We start from the raw sequence: 18,753 nt of genomic DNA on the forward strand, positions 1-18,753 counted from the left end.
CATGGCAGAAGACTGAAAACTCGGGCTCCAGAAAATGCGTTTCAAGCCCCATTCACCCATCCAGAAGTGCCCCCAAAGGAAGGCTTTGGGTACAAGTGAACTCCCCAGGGGAGCCTTTATGCAGCCCCACATGCAACTGGACCCTTCTTGTTCACTGATTACGAGCAACCCTAAATATACCCCTAGCCACCATGGCAGAAGACTGAAAACTCGGGCTCCAGAAAATGCGTTAAAAGCATAATTCGCCCATCCAAAAGTGCCCCCAAAGGAAGGCTTTGGGTACATCTGAACTCCCCAGGGGAGCCTTTACGCAGCCCCACATGCAACTGGACCCTCCTTGTTCGCTCTTTACAGCAACCCTAAATATAACCCTAGCCAGCATGGCAGAAGACTGAAAACTCGGGCTCCAGAAAATGCGTTTCAAGCCCCATTCACCCATCCAGAAGTGCCCCCAAAGGAAGGCTTTGGGTACAAGTGAACTCCCCAGAGGAGCCTTTATGCAGCCCCACATGCAACTGGACCCTCCGGGTTCACTCTTTCACCGCAAGCCTAAATATAGCCCTCGGCGCAATGGGAGAAGACTGAAAAAGCGGGCCCCAGAAAACGCATTACGATTCCCCTTGGACCATCCAAAAGTGCCCACAAAGGAAATCTTTGGGTACAACTGAACTCCCCAGGGGAGCCTTAACGCAGCCCCACATGCAACTGGACCCTCCGTATTCGCTCTTTCACAGCAACCCTAAATATAGCCCTGGCCCGCCTGGCAGTCGACTGAAAACTCGGGCCCCAGAAAATGCGTTAAAAGCCTAATTCGCCCATCCAAAAGTGCCCCCAGAGGAAGGCTTTGGGTACAACTGAACTCCCAAGGGGAGCCTTTATGCAGCCCCACATGCAACTGGACCCTCCCGGTTCACTCTTTCACCGCAAGCCTAAATATAGCCCTAGCACGCCTGGCAGTAGACTGAAAGCTCGGGCCCCAGAAAATGTGTTACGAGCCCCATTCGCCCAGACAAAGTGCCCCCAAAGGAAGGCTTTGGGTACATCTGAACTCCCCAGGGGAGCCTTTACGCAGCCCCACATGCAACTGGACCCTCCTTGTTCACTGTTTACGAGCAACCCTAAATATACCCCTAGCGACCATGGCAGAAGACTGAAAACTAGGGCTCCAGAAAATGCGTTTCAAGCCCCATTCACCCATCCAGAAGTGCCCCCAAAGGAAGGCTTTGGGTACAAGTGAACTCCCCAGGGGAGCCTTTATGCAGCCCCACTTGCAACTGGACCCTCAGGGTTCACTCTTTCACCGCAAGCCTAAATATAGTCCTCGGCGCAATGGGAGATGACTGAAAAAGCGGGCCCCAGAAAACGCATTGCGATTCCCCTTGGACCATCCAAAAGTGCCCCCAAAGGAAATCTTTGGGTACAACTGGACTCCCCAGGGGAGCCTTAACGCAGACCCACATGCAACTGGAGCCTCCGTATTCGCTCTTTCACAGCAACCCTAAATATAGCCCTGGCCCGCCTGGCAGTCGACTGAAAACTCGGGCCCCAGAAAATGCGTTAAAAGCCTAATTCGCCCATCCAAAAGTGCCCCCAAAGGAAGGCTTTGGGTACAAGTGAACTCCCCAGGGGAGCCTTTATGCAGCCCCACATGCAACTGGACCCTCCCGGTTCACTCTTTCACCGCAAGCCTAAATATAACCCTAGCACGCCTGGCAGTAGACTGAAAGCTCGTGCCCCAGAAAATGTGTTACGAGCCTAATTCGCCCATCCAAAAGTGCCCCCAAAGGAAGGCTTTGGGTACATCTGAACTCCCCAGGGGAGCCTTTACGCAGCCCCACATGCAACTGGACCCTCCTTGTTCACTGTTTACGAGCAACCCTAAATATACCCCTAGCCACCATGGCAGAAGACTGAAAACTCGGGCTCCAGAAAATGCGTTTCAAGCCCCATTCACCCATCCAGAAGTGCCCCCAAAGGAAGGCTTTGGGTACAAGTGAACTCCCCAGAGGAGCCTTTATGCAGCCCCACATGCAACTGGACCCTCCGGGTTCACTCTTTCACCGCAAGCCTAAATATAGCCCTCGGCGCAATGGGAGAAGACTGAAAAAGCGGGCCCCAGAAAACGCATTACGATTCCCCTTGGACCATCCAAAAGTGCCCCCAAAGGAAATCTTTGGGTACAACTGGACTCCCCAGGGGAGCCTTAACGCAGCCCCACATGCAACTGGACCCTCCGTATTCGCTCTTTCACAGCAACCCTAAATATAGCCCTGGCCCGCCTGGCAGTCGACTGAAAACTCGGGCCCCAGAAAATGCGTTAAAAGCCTAATTCGCCCATCCAAAAGTGCCCCCAAAGGAAGGCTTTGGGTACAACTGAACTCCCCAGGGGAGCCTTTATGCAGCCCCACATGCAACTGGACCCTCCGGGTTCACTCTTTCACAGCAACCCTAAATATAACCCTAGCCACCATGGCAGAAGACTGAAAACTCGGGCTCCAGAAAATGCATTTCAAGCCCCATTCGCCCATCCAAAAGTGCCCCCAAAGGAAGGCTTTGGGTACATCTGAACTCCGCAGGGGAGCCTTTACGCAGCCCCACATGCAACTGGACCCTCAGGGTTCACTCTTTCACCGCAAGCCTAAATATAGCCCTGGCCCGCCAGGCAGTCGACTGAAAACCCGGGCCCTAGGAAAACTGTTAAAAGCCTAATTCGCCCATCCAAAAGTGCCCCCAGAGGAAGGCTTTGGGTACAACTGAACTCCCCAGAGGAGCCTTTATGCAGGCCCATACGCAACTGGACCCTCCGTATTCGCTCTTTCACAACAACCCTAAATATAGCCCTGGCCCGCCTGGCAGTCGACTGAAAACTCGGGCCCCAGAAAATGCGTTAAAAGCCTAATTCGCCCATCCAAAAGTGCCCCCAGAGGAAGGCTTTGGGTACATCTGAACTCCCCAGGGGAGCCTTTACGCAGCCCCACATGCAACTGGACCCTCCTTGTTCACTGTTTACGAGCAACCCTAAATATACCCCTAGCCAGCATGGCAGAAGACTGAAAACTCGGGCTCCAGAAAATGCGTTTCAAGCCCCATTCACCCATCCAGAAGTGCCCCCAAAGGAAGGCTTTGGGTACAACTGAACTCCCCAGGGGAGCCTTTATGCAGCCCCACATGCAACTGGACCCTCCGGGTTCACTCTTTCACCGCAAGCCTAAATATAGCCCTCGGAGCAATGGGAGAAGACTGAAAAAGCGGGCCTCAAAAAACGCATTGCGATTCCCCTTGTACCATCCAAAAGTGCCCCCAAAGGAAGGCTTTGGGTACAACTGGACTCCCCAGGGGAGCCTTAACGCAGCCCCACATGCAACTGGACCCTCCGTATTCGCTCTTTCACAGCAACACTAAATATAGCCCTCGGCGCAATGGGAGAAGACTGAAAAAGCGGGCCCCAGAAAATGCGTTAAAAGCCTAATTCGCCCATCCAAAAGTGCCCCCAAAGGAAGGCTTTGGGTACAAGTGAACTCCCCAGGGGAGCCTTTATGCAGCCCCACATGCAACTGGACCCTCCGGGTTCACTCTTTCTCCGCAAGCCTAAATATAGCCCTGGCCCGCCTGGCAGTCCACTGAAAACTCGGGCCCTACGAAAACTGTTAAAAGCCTAATTCGCCCATCCAAAAGTGCCCCCAGAGGAAGGCTTTGGGTACAACTGAACTCCCCAGAGGAGCCTTTATGCAGGCCCATACGCAACAGGACCCTCCGTATTCGCTCTTTCACAGCAACCCTAAATATATCCCTGGCCCGCCTGGCAGTCGACTGAAAACTCGGGCCCCAGAAAATGCGTTAAAAGCCTAATTCGCCCATCCAAAAGTGCCCCCAGAGGAAGGCTTTGGGTACATCTGAACTCCCCAGGGGAGCCTTTACGCAGCCCCACATGCAACTGGACCCTCCTTGTTCACTGTTTACGAGCAACCCTAAATATAACCCTAGCCACCATGGCAGAAGACTGAAAACTCGGGCTCCAGAAAATGCGTTTCAAGCCCCATTCACCCATCCAGAAGTGCCCCCAAAGGAAGGCTTTGGGTACAAGTGAACTCCCCAGGGGAGCCTTTATGCAGCCCCACATGCAACTGGACCCTCCGGGTTCACTCTTTCACAGCAAGCCTAAATATAACCCTAGCCACCATGGCAGAAGACTGAAAACTCGGGCTCCAGAAAATGCATTTCAAGCCCCATTCGCCCATCCAAAAGTGCCCCCAAAGGAAGGCTTTGGGTACAAGTGAACTCCCCAGGGGAGCCTTTACGCAGCCCCACATGCAACTGGACCCTCTGGGTTCACTCTTTCACCGCAAGCCTAAATATAGCCCTCGGCGCAATGGGAGAAGACTGAAAAAGCGGGCCTCAAAAAACGCATTGCGATTCCCCTTGTACCATCCAAAAGTGCCCCCAAAGGAAGGCTTTGGGTACAACTGGACTCCCCAGGGGAGCCTTAACGCAGCCCCACATGCAACTGGACCCTCCGTATTCGCTCTTTCACAGCAACCCTAAATATAGCCCTGGCCCGCCTGGCAGTCGACTGAAAACTCGGGCCCTAGAAAAACTGTTAAAAGCCTAATTCGCCCATCCAAAAGTGCCCCCAAAGGAAGGCTTTGGGTACATCTGAACTCCCCAGGGGAGCCTTTATGCAGGCCCATACTCAACTGGACCCTCCGTATTCGCTCTTTCACAGCAACCCTAAATATATCCGTGGCACGCCTGGCAGTCGACTGAAAACTCGGGCCACAGAAAATGCATTAAAAGCCTAATTCGCCCATCCAAAAGTGCCCCTAAAGGAAGGCTTTGGGTACAACTGAACTCCCCAGGGGAGCCTTTATGCAGCCCCACATGCAACTGGACCCTCCGGGTTCACTCTTTCACCGCAAGCCTAAATATAGCCCTAGCAAGCCTGGCAGTCGACTGAAAGCTCGGGCCACAGAAAATTTGTTACGAGCCCCATTCGCCCATACAAAAGTGCCGCCAAAGGAAGCCTTTGGGTCCATCTTAACTCCCCAGGGGAGCCTTTATGCAGCCCCACATGCAACTGGACCCTCCGGGTTCACTCTTTCACAGCAAGCCTAAATATAACCCTAGCCACCATGGCAGAAGACTGAAAACTCGGGCTCCAGAAAATGCATTTCAAGCCCCATTCGCCCATCCAAAAGTGCCCCCAAAGGAAGGCTTTGGGTACATCTGAACTCCCCAGGGGAGCCTTTACGGAGCCCCACATGCAACTGGACCCTCAGGGTTCACTCTTTCACCGCAAGCCTAAATATAGCCCTGGCCCGCCAGGCAGTCGACTGAAAACCCGGGCCCTAGGAAAACTGTTAAAAGCCTAATTCGCCCATCCAAAAGTGCCCCCAGAGGAAGGCTTTGTGTACAACTGGACTCCCCAGGGGAGCCCTTATGCAGGCCCATACGCAACTGGACCCTCCGTATTCGCTCTTTCACAGCAACCCTAAATATAGCCCTGGCCCGCCTGGCAGTCGACTGAAAACTCGGGCCACAGAAAATGCGTTAAAAGCCTAATTCGCCCATCCAAAAGTGCCCCCAGAGGAAGGCTTTGGGTACATCTGAACTCCCCAGGGGAGCCTTTACGCAGCCCCACATGCAACTGGACCCTCCTTGTTCACTGTTTACGAGCAACCCTAAATATACCCCTAGCCACCATGGCAGAAGACTGAAAACTCGGGCTCCAGAAAATGCGTTAAAAGCCTAATTCGCCCATCCAAAAGTGCCCCCAGAGGAAGGCTTTGGGTACAAGTGAACTCCCCAGGGGAGACCTTATGCAGCCCCACATGCAACTGGACCCTCCGGGTTCACTCTTTCACCGCAAGCCTAAATATATCCCTGGCCCGCCTGGCAGTCGACTGAAAACTCGGGCCCTAGGAAAACTGTTAAAAGCCTAATTCGCCCATCCAAAAGTGCCCCCAGAGGAAGGCTTTGGGTACAACTGAACTCCCCAGAGGAGCCTTTATGCAGGCCCATACGCAACAGGACCCTCCGTATTCGCTCTTTCACAGCAACCCTAAATATAGCCCTGGCCCGCCTGGCAGTCGACTGAAAACTCGGGCCCCAGAAAATGCGTTAAAAGCCTAATTCGCCCATCCAAAAGTGCCCCCAGAGGAAGGCTTTGGGTACATCTGAACTCCCCAGGGGAGCCTTTACGCAGCCCCACATGCAACTGGACCCTCCTTGTTCACTGTTTACGAGCAACCCTAAATATACCCCTAGCCACCATGGCAGAAGACTGAAAACTCGGGCTCCAGAAAATGCGTTTCAAGCCCCATTCACCCATCCAGAAGTGCCCCCAAAGGAAGGCTTTGGGTACAAGTGAACTCCCCAGGGGAGCCTTTATGAAGCCCCACATGCAACTGGACCCTCCGGGTTCACTCTTTCACAGCAAGCCTAAATATAACCCTAGCAACCATGGAAGAAGACTGAAAACTCGGGCTCCAGAAAATGCATTTCAAGCCCCATTTACCCATCCAAAAGTGCCCCCAAAGGAAGGCTTTGGGTACAAGTGAACTCCCCAGGGGAGCCTTTACGCAGCTTCACATGCAACTGGACCCTCAGGGTTCACTCTTTCACCGCAAGCCTAAATATAGCCCTCTGCGCAAGGGGAGAAGACTGAAAAAGCGGGCCTCAGAAAACGCATTGCGATTCCCCTTGGACCATCCAAAAGTGCCCCCAGAGGAAGGCTTTGGGTACAACTGGACTCCCCAGGGGAGCCTTAACACAGCCCCACATGCAACTGGACCCTCAGTATTCGCTCTTTCACAGCAACCCTAAATATAGCCCTGGCCCGCCTGGCAGTCGACTGAAAACTCGGGCCCCAGAAAATGCATTAAAAGCCTAATTCGCCCATCCAAAAGTGCCCCCAGAGGAAGGCTTTGGGTACAAGTGAACTCCCCAGGGGAGCCTTTATGCAGCCCCACATGCAACTGGACCCTCCTTGTTCGCTCTTTACAGCAACCCTAAATATAACCCTAGCCAGCATGGCAGAAGACTGAAAACTCGGGCCACAGAAAAAGCGTTTCAAGCCCCTTTCGCCATCCAGAAGTGCCCCCAAAGGAAGGCTTTGGGTACAACTGGACTCCCCAGGGGAGCCTTAACGCAGCCCCACATGCAACTGGACCCTCCGTATTCGCTCTTTCACAGCAACCCTAAATATAGCCCTGGCCCGCCTGGCAGTCGACTGAAAACTCGGGCCACAGAAAAACTGTTAAAAGCCTAATTCGCCCATCCAAAAGTGCCCCCAGAGGAAGGCTTTCGGTACAAGTGAACTCCCCAGGGGAGACCTTATGCAGCCCCACATGCAACTGGACCCTCCGGGTTCACTCTTTCACCGCAAGCCTAAATATAGCCCTGGCCCGCCTGGCAGAAAACTGAAAACTCGGGCCCTAGGAAAACTGTTAAAAGCCTAATTCGCCCATCCAAAAGTGCCCCCAGAGGAAGGCTTTGGGTACAACTGAACTCCCCAGAGGAGCCTTTATGCAGGCCCATACGCAACAGGACCCTCCGTATTCGCTCTTTCACAGCAACCCTAAATATAGCCCTGGCCCGCCTGGCAGTCGACTGAAAACTCGGGCCCCAGAAAATGCGTTAAAAGCCTAATTCGCCCATCCAAAAGTGCCCCCAGAGGAAGGCTTTGGGTACATCTGAACTCCCCAGGGGAGCCTTTACGCAGCCCTACATGCAACTGGACCCTCCTTGTTCACTGTTTACGAGCAACCCTAAATATACCCCTAGCCACCATGGCAGAAGACTGAAAACTCGGGCTCCAGAAAATGCGTTTCAAGCCCCATTCACCCATCCAGAAGTGCCCCCAAAGGAAGGCTTTGGGTACAAGTGAACTCCCCAGGGGAGCCTTTATGCAGCCCCACATGCAACTGGACCCTCCGGGTTCACTCTTTCACAGCAAGCCTAAATATAACCCTATCCACCATGGCAGAAGACTGAAAACTCGGGCTCCAGAAAATGCATTTCAAGCCCCATTTACCCATCCAAAAGTGCCCCCAAAGGAAGGCTTTGGGTACAAGTGAACTCCCCAGGGGAGCCTTTACGCAGCCCCACATGCAACTGGACCCTCCTTGTTCACTGTTTACGAGCAACCCTAAATATACCCCTAGCCACCATGGCAGAAGACTGAAAACTCGGGCTCCAGAAAATGCGTTTCAAGTTCCATTCACCCATCCAGAAGTGCCCCAAAAGGAAGGCTTTGGGTACAAGTGAACTCCCCAGGGGAGCCTTTACGCAGCCCCACATGCAACTGGACCCTCAGGGTTCACTCTTTCACCGCAAGCCTAAATATAGCCCTCTGCGCAAGGGGAGAAGACTGAAAAAGCGGGCCTCAGAAAACGCATTGCGATTCCCCTTGGACCATCCAAAATTCCCCCAGAGGAAGGCTTTGGGTACAACTGGACTCCCCAGGGGAGCCTTAACACAGCCCCACATGCAACTGGACCCTCAGTATTCGCTCTTTCACAGCAACCCTAAATATAGCCCTGGCCCGCCTGGCAGTCGACTGAAAACTCGGGCCCCAGAAAATGCATTAAAAGCCTAATTCGCCCATCCAAAAGTGCCCCCAGAGGAAGGCTTTGGGTACAAGTGAACTCCCCAGGGGAGCCTTTACGCAGCCCCACATGCAACTGGACCCTCCTTGTTCGCTCTTTACAGCAACCCTAAATATAACCCTAGCCAGCATGGCAGAAGACTGAAAACTCGGGCCACAGAAAAAGCGTTTCAAGCCCCTTTCGCCATCCAGAAGTGCCCCCAAAGGAAGGCTTTGGGTACAAGTGAACTCCCCAGGGGAGCCTTTATGCAGCCCCACATGCAACTGGACCCTCCGGGTTCACTCTTTCACCGCAAGCCTAAATATAGCCCTAGCAAGCCTGGCAGTCGACTGAAAGCTCGGGCCACAGAAAATGTGTTACGAGCCCCATTCGCCCATCCAAAAGTGCCCCCAAAGGAAGGCTTTGGGTACAAGTGAACTCCCCAGGGGAGCCTTTACGCAGCCCCACATGCAACTGGACCCTCCGTGTTCGCTCTTTACAGCAACCCTAAATATAACCCTAGGCAGCATGGCAGAAAACTGAAAACTCGGGCCACAGAAAAAGCGTTTCAAGCCCCTTTCGCCCATCCAGAAGTGCCCCCAAAGGAAGGCTTTGGGTACAAGTGAACTCCCCAGGGGAGCCTTTATGCAGCCCCACATGCAACTGGACCCTCCGGGTTCACTCTTTCACAGCAACCCTAAATATAGCCCTCGGCGCAATGGGAGAAGACTGAAAAAGCGGGCCCCACAAAACGCATTGCGATTCCCCTTGGACCATCCAAAAGTGCCCCCAAATAAATCTTTGGGTACAACTGGACTCCCCAGGGGAGCCTTAACACAGCCCCACATGCAACTGGACCCTCCGTATTCGCTCTTTCACAGCAACCCTAAATATAGCCCTGGCCCGCCTGGCAGTCGACTGAAAACTCGGGCCCCAGAAAATGCGTTAAAAGCCAATTCGCCCATCCAAAAGTGCCCCCAAAGGAAGGCTTTGGGTACAAGTGAACTCCCCAGGGGAGCCTTTATGCAGCCCCACATGCAACTGGACCCTCCAGGTTCACTCTTTCACAGCAAGCCTAAATATGGCCCTGGCCCGCCTGGCAGTCGACTGAAAACTCGGGCCCCAGAAAATGCATTTCAAGCCCCATTCGCCCATCCAAAAGTGCCCCCAAAGGAAGGCTTTGGGTACATCTGAACTCCCCAGGGGAGCCTTTACGCAGCCCCACATGCAACTGGACCCTCAGGGTTCACTCTTTCACAGCAACCCTAAATATAACCCTGGCCCGCCTGGCAGTCGACTGAAAACTCGGGCCCCAGAAAATGCGTTAAAAGCCTAATTCGCCCATCCAAAAGTGCCCCCAGAGGAAGGCTTTGGGTACATCTGAACTCCCCAGGGGAGCCTTTACGCAGCCCCACATGCAACTGGACCTTCCTTGTTCACTGTTTACGAGCAACCCTAAATATACCCCTAGCCACCATGGCAGAAGACTGAAAACTCGGGCTCCAGAAAATGCGTTTCAAGCCCCATTCACCCATCCAGAAGTGCCCCCAAAGGAAGGCTTTGGGTACAAGTGAACTCCCCAGGGGAGCCTTTATGCAGCCCCACATGCAACTGGACCCTCCGGGTTCACTCTTTCACAGCAAGCCTAAATATAACCCTAGCCACCATGGCAGAAGACTGAAAACTCGGGCTCCAGAAAATGCATTTCAAGCCCCATTCGCCCATCCAAAAGTGCCCCCAAAGGAAGGCTTTGGGTACAAGTGAACTCCCCAGGGGAGCCTTTACGCAGCCCCACATGCAACTGGACCCTCAGGGTTCACTCTTTCACCGCAAGCCTAAATATAGCCCTCGGCGCAATGGGAGAAGACTGAAAAAGCGGGCCTCAAAAAACGCATTGCGATTCCCCTTGTACCATCCAAAAGTGCCCCCAAAGGAAGGCTTTGGGTACAACTGGACGCCCCAGGGGAGCCTTAACGCAGCCCCACATGCAACTGGACCCTCCGTATTCGCTCTTTCACAGCAACCCTAAATATAGCCCTGGCCCGCCTGGCAGTCGACTGAAAACTCGGGCCCCAGAAAATGCGTTAAAAGCCTAATTCGCCCTTCCAAAAGTGCCCCCAAAGGAAGGCTTTGGGTACAAGTGAACTCCCCAGGGGAGCCTTTATGCAGCCCCACATGCAACTGGACCCTCCGGGTTCACTCTTTCACCGCAAGCCTAAATATAGCCCTGGCCCGCCTGGCAGTCGACTGAAAACTCGGGCCCTAGGAAAACTGTTAAAAGTCTAATTCGCCCATCCAAAAGTGCCCCCAGAGGAAGGCTTTGGGTACAAGTGAACTCCCCAGAGCAGCCTTTATGCAGGCCCATACGCAACTGGACCCTCCGTATTCGCTCTTTCACAGCAACCCTAAATATAGCCCTGGCCCGCCTGGCAGTCGACGGAAAACTCGGGCCCCAGAAAATGCGTTAAAAGCCTAATTCGCCCATCCAAAAGTGCCCCCAGAGGAAGGCTTTGGGTACATCTGAACTCCCCAGGGGAGCCTTTATGCAGCCCCACATGCAACTGGACTCTCCTTGTTCACTGTTTACGAGCAACCCTAAATATAACCCTAGCCAGCATGGCAGAAGACTGAAAACTCGGGCTCCAGAAAATGCGTTTCAAGCCCCATTCACCCATCCAGAAGTGCCACCAAAGGAAGGCTTTGGGTACAAGTGAACTCCCCAGGGGAGCCTTTATACAGTCCCACATGCAACTGGACCCTCCGGGTTCACTCTTTCACCGCAAGCCTAAATATAGCCCTGGCCCGCCTGGCAGTCGACTGAAAACTCGGGCCCTAGGAAAACTGTTAAAAGCCTAATTCGCCCATCCAAAAGTGCCCCCAGAGGAAGGCTTTGGGTACAACTGAACTCCCCAGAGGAGCCTTTATGCAGGCCCATACGCAACTGGACCCTCCGTATTCGCTCTTTCACAGCAACCCTAAATATAGCCCTGGCCCGCCTGGCAGTCGACTGAAAACTCGGGCCCCAGAAAATGCGTTAAAAGCCTAATTCGCCCATCCAAAAGTGCCCCCAGAGGAAGGCTTTGGGTACATCTGAACTCCCCAGGGGAGCCTTTACGCAGCCCCACATGCAACTGGACTCTCCTTGTTCACTGTTTACAAGCAACCCTAAATATAACCCTAGCCAGCATGGCAGAAGACTGAAAACTCGGGCTCCAGAAAATGCGTTTCAAGCCCCATTCACCCATCCAGAAGTGCCCCCAAAGGAAGGCTTTGGGTACAACTGAACTCCCCAGGGGAGCCTTTATACAGCCCCACATGCAACTGGACCCTCCGGGTTCACTCTTTCACCGCAAGCCTAAATATATCCCTGGGCGCAATGGGAGAAGACTGAAAAAGCGGGCCCCAGAAAACGCATTGCGATTCCCCTTGGACCATCACAAAGTGCCCCCAAAGGAAATCTTTGGGTACAACTGGACTCCCCAGGGGAGCCTTAACGCAGCCCCACATGCAACTGGACCCTCCGTATTCGCTCTTTCACAGCAACCCTAAATATAGCCCTGGCCCGCCTGGCAGTCGACTGAAAACTCGGGCCCCAGAAAATGCGTTAAAAGCCTAATTCGCCCATCCAAAAGTGCCCCCAGAGGAAGGCTTTGGGTACAACTGAACTCCCCAGGGGAGCCTTTACGCAGCCCCACATGCAACTGGACCCTCCTTGTTCACTGTTTACGAGCAACCCTAAATATACCCTTAGCCACCATGGCAGAAGACTGAAAACTCGGGCTCCAGAAAATGCGTTTCAAGCCCCATTCAACCATCCAGAAGTGCCCTCAAAGGAAGGCTTTGGGTACAAGTGAACTCCCCAGGGGAGCCTTTATGCAGCCCCACATGCAACTGGACCCCCCTTGTTCGCTCTTTACAGCAACCCTAAATATAACCCTAGCCAGCATGGCAGAAGACTGAAAACTCGGGCCACAGAAAAAGCGTTTCAAGCCCCTTTCGCCATCCAGAAGTGCCCCCAAAGGAAGGCTTTGGGTACAAGTGAACTCCCCAGGGGAGCCTTTATGCAGCCCCACATGCAACTGGACCCTCCGGGTTCACTCTTTCACCGCAAGCCTAAATATAGCCCTAGCAAGCCTGGCTGTCGACTGAAAGCTCGGGCCACAGAAAATGTGTTACGAGCCCCATTCGCCCATCCAAAAGTGCCCCCAAAGGAAGGCTTTGGGTACATCTGAACTCCCCAGGGGAGCCTTTACGCAGCCCCACATGCAACTGGACCCTCCGTGTTCGCTCTTTACAGCAACCCTAAATATAACCCTAGGCAGCATGGCAGAAAACTGAAAACTCGGGCCACAGAAACAGCGTTTCAAGCCCCTTTCGCCCATCCAGAAGTGACCCCAAAGGAAGGCTTTGGGTACAAGTGAACTCCCCAGGGGAGCCTTTATGCAGCCCCACATGCAACTGGACCCTCAGGGTTCACTCTTTCACAGCAACCCTAAATATAGCCCTCGGCGCAATGGGAGAAGACTGAAAAAGCGGGCCCCACAAAACGCATTGCGATTCCCCTTGGACCATCCAAAAGTGCCCCCAAAGGAAATCTTTGGGTACAACTGGACTCCCCAGGGGAGCCTTAACACAGCCCCACATGCAACTGGACCCTCCGTATTCGCTCTTTCACAGCAACCCTAAATATAGCCCTGGCCCGCCTGGCAGTCGACTGAAAACTCGGGCCACAGAAAATGCGTTAAAAGCCTAATTCGCCCATCTAAATGTGCCCCCAAAGGAAGGCTTTGGGTACAAGTGAACTCCCCAGGGGAGCCTTTATGCAGCCCCACATGCAACTGGACCCTCCGGGTTCACTCTTTCACAGCAACCCTAAATATAGCCCTCGGCGCAATGGGAGAAGACTGAAAAAGCGGGCCCCGGAAAACGAATTGCGATTCCCCTTGGACCATCCAAAAGTGCCACCAAAGGAAATCTTTGGGTACAACTGGACTCCCCAGGGGAGCCTTAACGCAGCCCCACATGCAACTGGACCCTCCGTATTCGCTCTTTCACAGCAACCCTAAATATAGCCCTGGCCCGCCTGGCAGTCGACTGAAAACTCGGGCCCCAGAAAATGCGTTAAAAGCATAATTCGCCCATCCAAAAGTGCCCCCAAAGGAAGGCTTTGGGTACAAGTGAACTCCCCAGGGGAGCCTTTATGCAGCCCCACATGCAACTGGACCCTCAGGGTTCACTCTTTCACAGCAACCCTAAATATAGCCCTGGCCCGCCTGGCAGTCGACTAAGAACTCGGGCCCCAGAAAATGCATTTCAAGCCCCATTCGCCCATCCAAAAGTGCCCCCAAAGGAAGGCTTTGGGTACATCTGAACTCCCCAGGGGAGCCTTTACGCAGCCCCACATGCAACTGGACCCTCAGGGTTCACTCTTTCACAGCAACCCTAAATATAGCCCTGGCCCGCCTGGCAGTCGACTGAAAACTCGGGCCCTAGGAAAACTGTTAAAAGCCTAATTCGCCCATCCAAAAGTACCCCCAGAGGAAGGCTTTGGGTACAACTGAACTCCCCAGAGGAGCCTTTATGCAGGCCCATACGCAACTGGACCCTCCGTATTCGCTCTTTCACAGCAACCCTAAATATAGCCCTGGCCCGCCTGGCAGTCGACTGAAAACTCGGGCCCCAGAAAATGCGTTAAAAGCCTAATTCGCCCATCCAAAAGTGCCCCCAGAGGAAGGCTTTGGGTACAAGTGAACTCCCCAGGGGAGCCTTTACGCAGCCCCACATGCAACTGGACCCTCCTTGTTCACTGTTTACGAGCAACCCTAAATATACCCCTAGCCACCATGGCAGAAGACTGAAAACTCGGGCTCCAGAAAATGCGTTTCAAGCCCCATTCACCCATCCAGAAGTGCCCCCAAAGGAAGGCTTTGGGTACAAGTGAACTCCCCAGGGGAGCCTTTATGCAGCCCCACATGCAACTGGACCCTCCGGGTTCACTCTTTCACAGCAAGCCTAAATATAACCCTAGCCACCATGGCAGAAGACTGAAAACTCGGGCTCCAGAAAATGCATTTCAAGCCCCATTCGCCCATCCAAAAGTGCCCCCAAAGGAAGGCTTTGGGTACAAGTGAACTCCCCAGGGGAGCCTTTACGCAGCCCCACATGCAACTGGACCCTCTGGGTTCACTCTTTCACCGCAAGCCTAAATATAGCCCTCGGCGCAATGAGAGAAGACTGAAAAAGCGGGCCTCAAAAAACGCATTGCGATTCCCCTTGTACCATCCAAAAGTGCCCCCAAAGGAAGGCTTTGGGTACAACTGGACGCCCCAGGGGAGCCTTAACGCAGCCCCACATGCAACTGGACCCTCAGTATTCGCTCTTTCACAGCAACCCTAAATATAGCCCTGGCCCGCCTGGCAGTCGACTGAAAACTCGGGCCCCAGAAAATGCGTTAAAAGCCTAATTCGCCCTTCCAAAAGTGCCCCCAAAGGAAGGCTTTGGGTACAAGTGAACTCCCCAGGGGAGCCTTTATGCAGCCCCACATGCAACTGGACCCTCCGGGTTCACTCTTTCACCGCAAGCCTAAATACAGCCCTGGCCCGCCTGGCAGTCGACTGAAAACTCGGGCCCTAGGAAAACTGTTAAAAGTCTAATTCGCCCATCCAAAAGTGCCCCCAGAGGAAGGCTTTGGGTACAACTGAACTCCCCAGAGGAGCCTTTATGCAGGCCCATACGCAACTGGACCCTCCGTATTCGCTCTTTCACAGCAACCCTAAATATAGCCCTGGCCCGCCTGGCAGTCGACTGAAAACTCGGGCCCCAGAAAATGCGTTAAAAGCCTAATTCGCCCATCCAAAAGTGCCCCCAGAGGAAGGCTTTGGGTACATCTGAACTCCCCAGGGGAGCCTTTACGCAGCCCCACATGCAACTGGACTCTCCTTGTTCACTGTTTACGAGCAACCCTAAATATACCCCTAGCCAGCATGGCAGAAGACTGAAAACTCGGGCTCCAGAAAATGCGTTTCAAGCCCCATTCACCCATCCAGAAGTGCCCCCAAAGGAAGGCTTTGGGTACAAGTGAACTCCCCAGGGGAGCCTTTATACAGCCCCACATGCAACTGGACCCTCCGGGTTCACTCTTTCACCGCAAGCCTAAATATAGCCCTGGGCACAATGGGAGAAGACTGAAAAAGCGGGCCCCAGAAAACGCATTGCGATTCCCCTTGGACCATGCAAAAGTGCCCCCAAAGGAAATCTTTGGGTACAACTGGACTCCCCAGGGGAGCCTTAACGCAGCCCCACATGCAACTGGACCCTCCGTATTCGCTCTTTCACAGCAACCCTAAATATAGCCCTGGCCCGCCTGGCAGTCGACTGAAAACTCGGGCCCCAGAAAATGCGTTAAAAGCCTAATTCGCCCATCCAAAAGTGCCCCCAGAGGAAGGCTTTGGGTACAAGTGAACTCCCCAGGGGAGCCTTTACGCAGCCCCACATGCAACTGGACCCTCCTTGTTCACTGTTTACGAGCAACCCTAAATATACCCCTAGCCACCATGGCAGAAGACTGAAAACTCTGGCTCCAGAAAATGCGTTTCAAGCCCCATTCACCCATCCAGAAGTGCCCCAAAAGGAAGGCTTTGGGTACAAGTGAACTCCCCAGGGGAGCCTTTACGCAGCCCCACATGCAACTGGACCCTCCGGGTTCACTCTTTCACCGCAAGCCTAAATATAGCCCTCGGCGCAATGGGAGAAGACTGAAAAAGCGGGCCTCAGAAAACGCATTGCGATTCCCCTTGGACCATCCAAAAGTGCCCCCAGAGGAAGGCTTTGGGTACAACTGGACTCCCCAGGGGAGCCTTAACACAGCCCCACATGCAACTGGACCCTCCGTATTCGCTCTTTCACAGCAACCCTAAATATAGCCCTGGCCCGCCTGGCAGTCGACTGAAAACTCGAGCCCCAGAAAATGCATTAAAAGCCTAATTCGCCCATACAAAAGGGCCCCCAAAGGAAGGCTTTGGGTACATCTGAACTCCCCAGGGGAGACTTTATGCAGCCCTACATGCAACTGGACCCTCCTTGTTCACTGTTTACGAGCAACCCTAAATATACCCCTAGCCACCATGGCAGAAGACTGAAAACTCGGGCTCCGGACAATGCGTTTCAAGCCCCATTCACCCATCCAGAAGTGCCCCCAAAGGAAGGCTTTGGGTACAAGTGAACTCCCCAGGGGAGCCTTTATGCAGCCCCACATGCAACTGGACCCTCCGGGTTCACTCTTTCACAGCAAGCCTAAATATAGCCCTAGCACGCCTGGCAGTCGACTGAAAGCTCGGGCCCCAGAAAATGTGTTACGAGCCCCATTCGCCCATCCAAAAGTGCCCCCAAAGGAAGGCTTTGGGTACATCTGAACTCCCCAGGGGAGCCTTTACGCAGCCCCACATGCAACTGGACCCTCCTTGTTCACTGTTTACGAGCAACCCTAAATATAACGCTAGCCAGCATGGCAGAAGACTGAAAACTCGGGCCACAGAAAAAGCGTTTCAAGCCCCTTTCGCCCATCCAGAAGTGCCCCCAAAGGAAGGCTTTGGGTACAAGTGAACTCCCCAGGGGAGCCTTTATGCAGCCCCACATGCAACTGGACCCTCCGTATTCGCTCTTTCACAGCAACCCTAAATATAACCCTGGCCCACATGGCAGACGACTGAAAACTCGGGCCCCAGAAAACATGCTACAAGCCCCATTCTCCCATCCAAAAGTGCCCCCAAAGGAAGGCTTTGGGTACAAGTGAACTCCCCAGGGGAGCCTTTATGCAGCCCCACATGCAACTGGACCCTCCCGGTTCACTCTTTCACCGCAAGTCTAAATATATCCCTAGCTCGACTGGCAGTAGACTGAATGCTCGTGCAACAGAAAATATGTTACGAGCCCCATTCGCCCATCCAAAAGTGCCCCCAAAGGAAGGCTTTGGGTACATCTGAACTCCCCAGGGGAGCCTTTACGCAGCCCCACATGCAACTGGACCCTCCTTGTTCACTGTTTACGAGCAACCCTAAATATACCCCTAGCCACCATGGCAGAAGACTGAAAACTCGGGCTCCAGAAAATGCGTTTCAAGCCCCATTCACCCATCCAGAAGTGCCCCCAAAGGAAGGCTTTGGGTACAAGTGAACTCCCCAGGGGAGCCTTTACGCAGCCCCACATGCAACTGGACCCTCCGGGTTCACTCTTTCACCGCAAGCCTAAATATAGACCTCAGCGCAAGGGGAGAAGACTGAAAAAGCGGGCCTCAGAAAACGCATTGCGATTCCCCTTGGACCATCCAAAAGTGCCCCCAAAGGAAGGCTTTGGGTACAACTGGACTCCCCAGGGGAGCCTTAACACAGCCCCACATGCAACTGGACCCTCAGTATTCGCTCTTTCACAGCAACCCTAAATATAGCCCTGGCCAGCCTGGCAGTCGACTGAAAACTCGGGCCCTAGGAAAACTGTTAAAAGCCTAATTCACCCATCCAAAAGTGACCCCAGAAAAAGGCTTGGGGTACATCTTAACTCCCCAGGGGAGCCTTTATGCAGGCCCATACGCAACTGCACCCTCCGTATTCGCTCTTTCACAGCAACCCTAAATATAGCCCTGGCCCGCCTGGCAGTCGACTGAAAACTCGGGCCCCAGAAAATGCGTTAAAAGCCTAATTCGCCCATCCAAAAGTGCCCCCAGAGGAAGGCTTTGGGTACATCTGAACTCCCCAGGGGAGCCTTTACGCAGCCCCACATGCAACTGGACCCTCCTTGTTCACTGTTTACGAGCAACCCTAAATATACCCCTAGCCACCATGGCAGAAGACTGAAAACTCGGGCTCCAGAAAATGCGTTTCAAGCCCCTTTCGCCCATCCAGAAGTGCCCCCAAAGGAAGGCTTTGGGTACAAGTGAACTCCCCAGGGGAGCCTTTATGCAGCCCCACATGCAACTGGACCCTCCGTATTCGCTCTTTCACAGCAACCCTAAATATAACCCTAGCCACCATGGCAGAAGACTGAAAACTCGGGCTCCAGAAAATGCATTTCAAGCCCCATTCGCCCATCCAAAAGTGCCCCCAAAGGAAGGCTTTGGGTACAAGGGAACTCCCCAGGGGAGCCTTTACGCAGCCCCACATGCAACTGGACCCTC

The sequence above is a fragment of the Anas platyrhynchos genome, chromosome 14 (assembly GCF_047663525.1).
Source record: "Anas platyrhynchos isolate ZD024472 breed Pekin duck chromosome 14, IASCAAS_PekinDuck_T2T, whole genome shotgun sequence".
Classification (NCBI taxonomy): domain Eukaryota; kingdom Metazoa; phylum Chordata; class Aves; order Anseriformes; family Anatidae; genus Anas; species Anas platyrhynchos.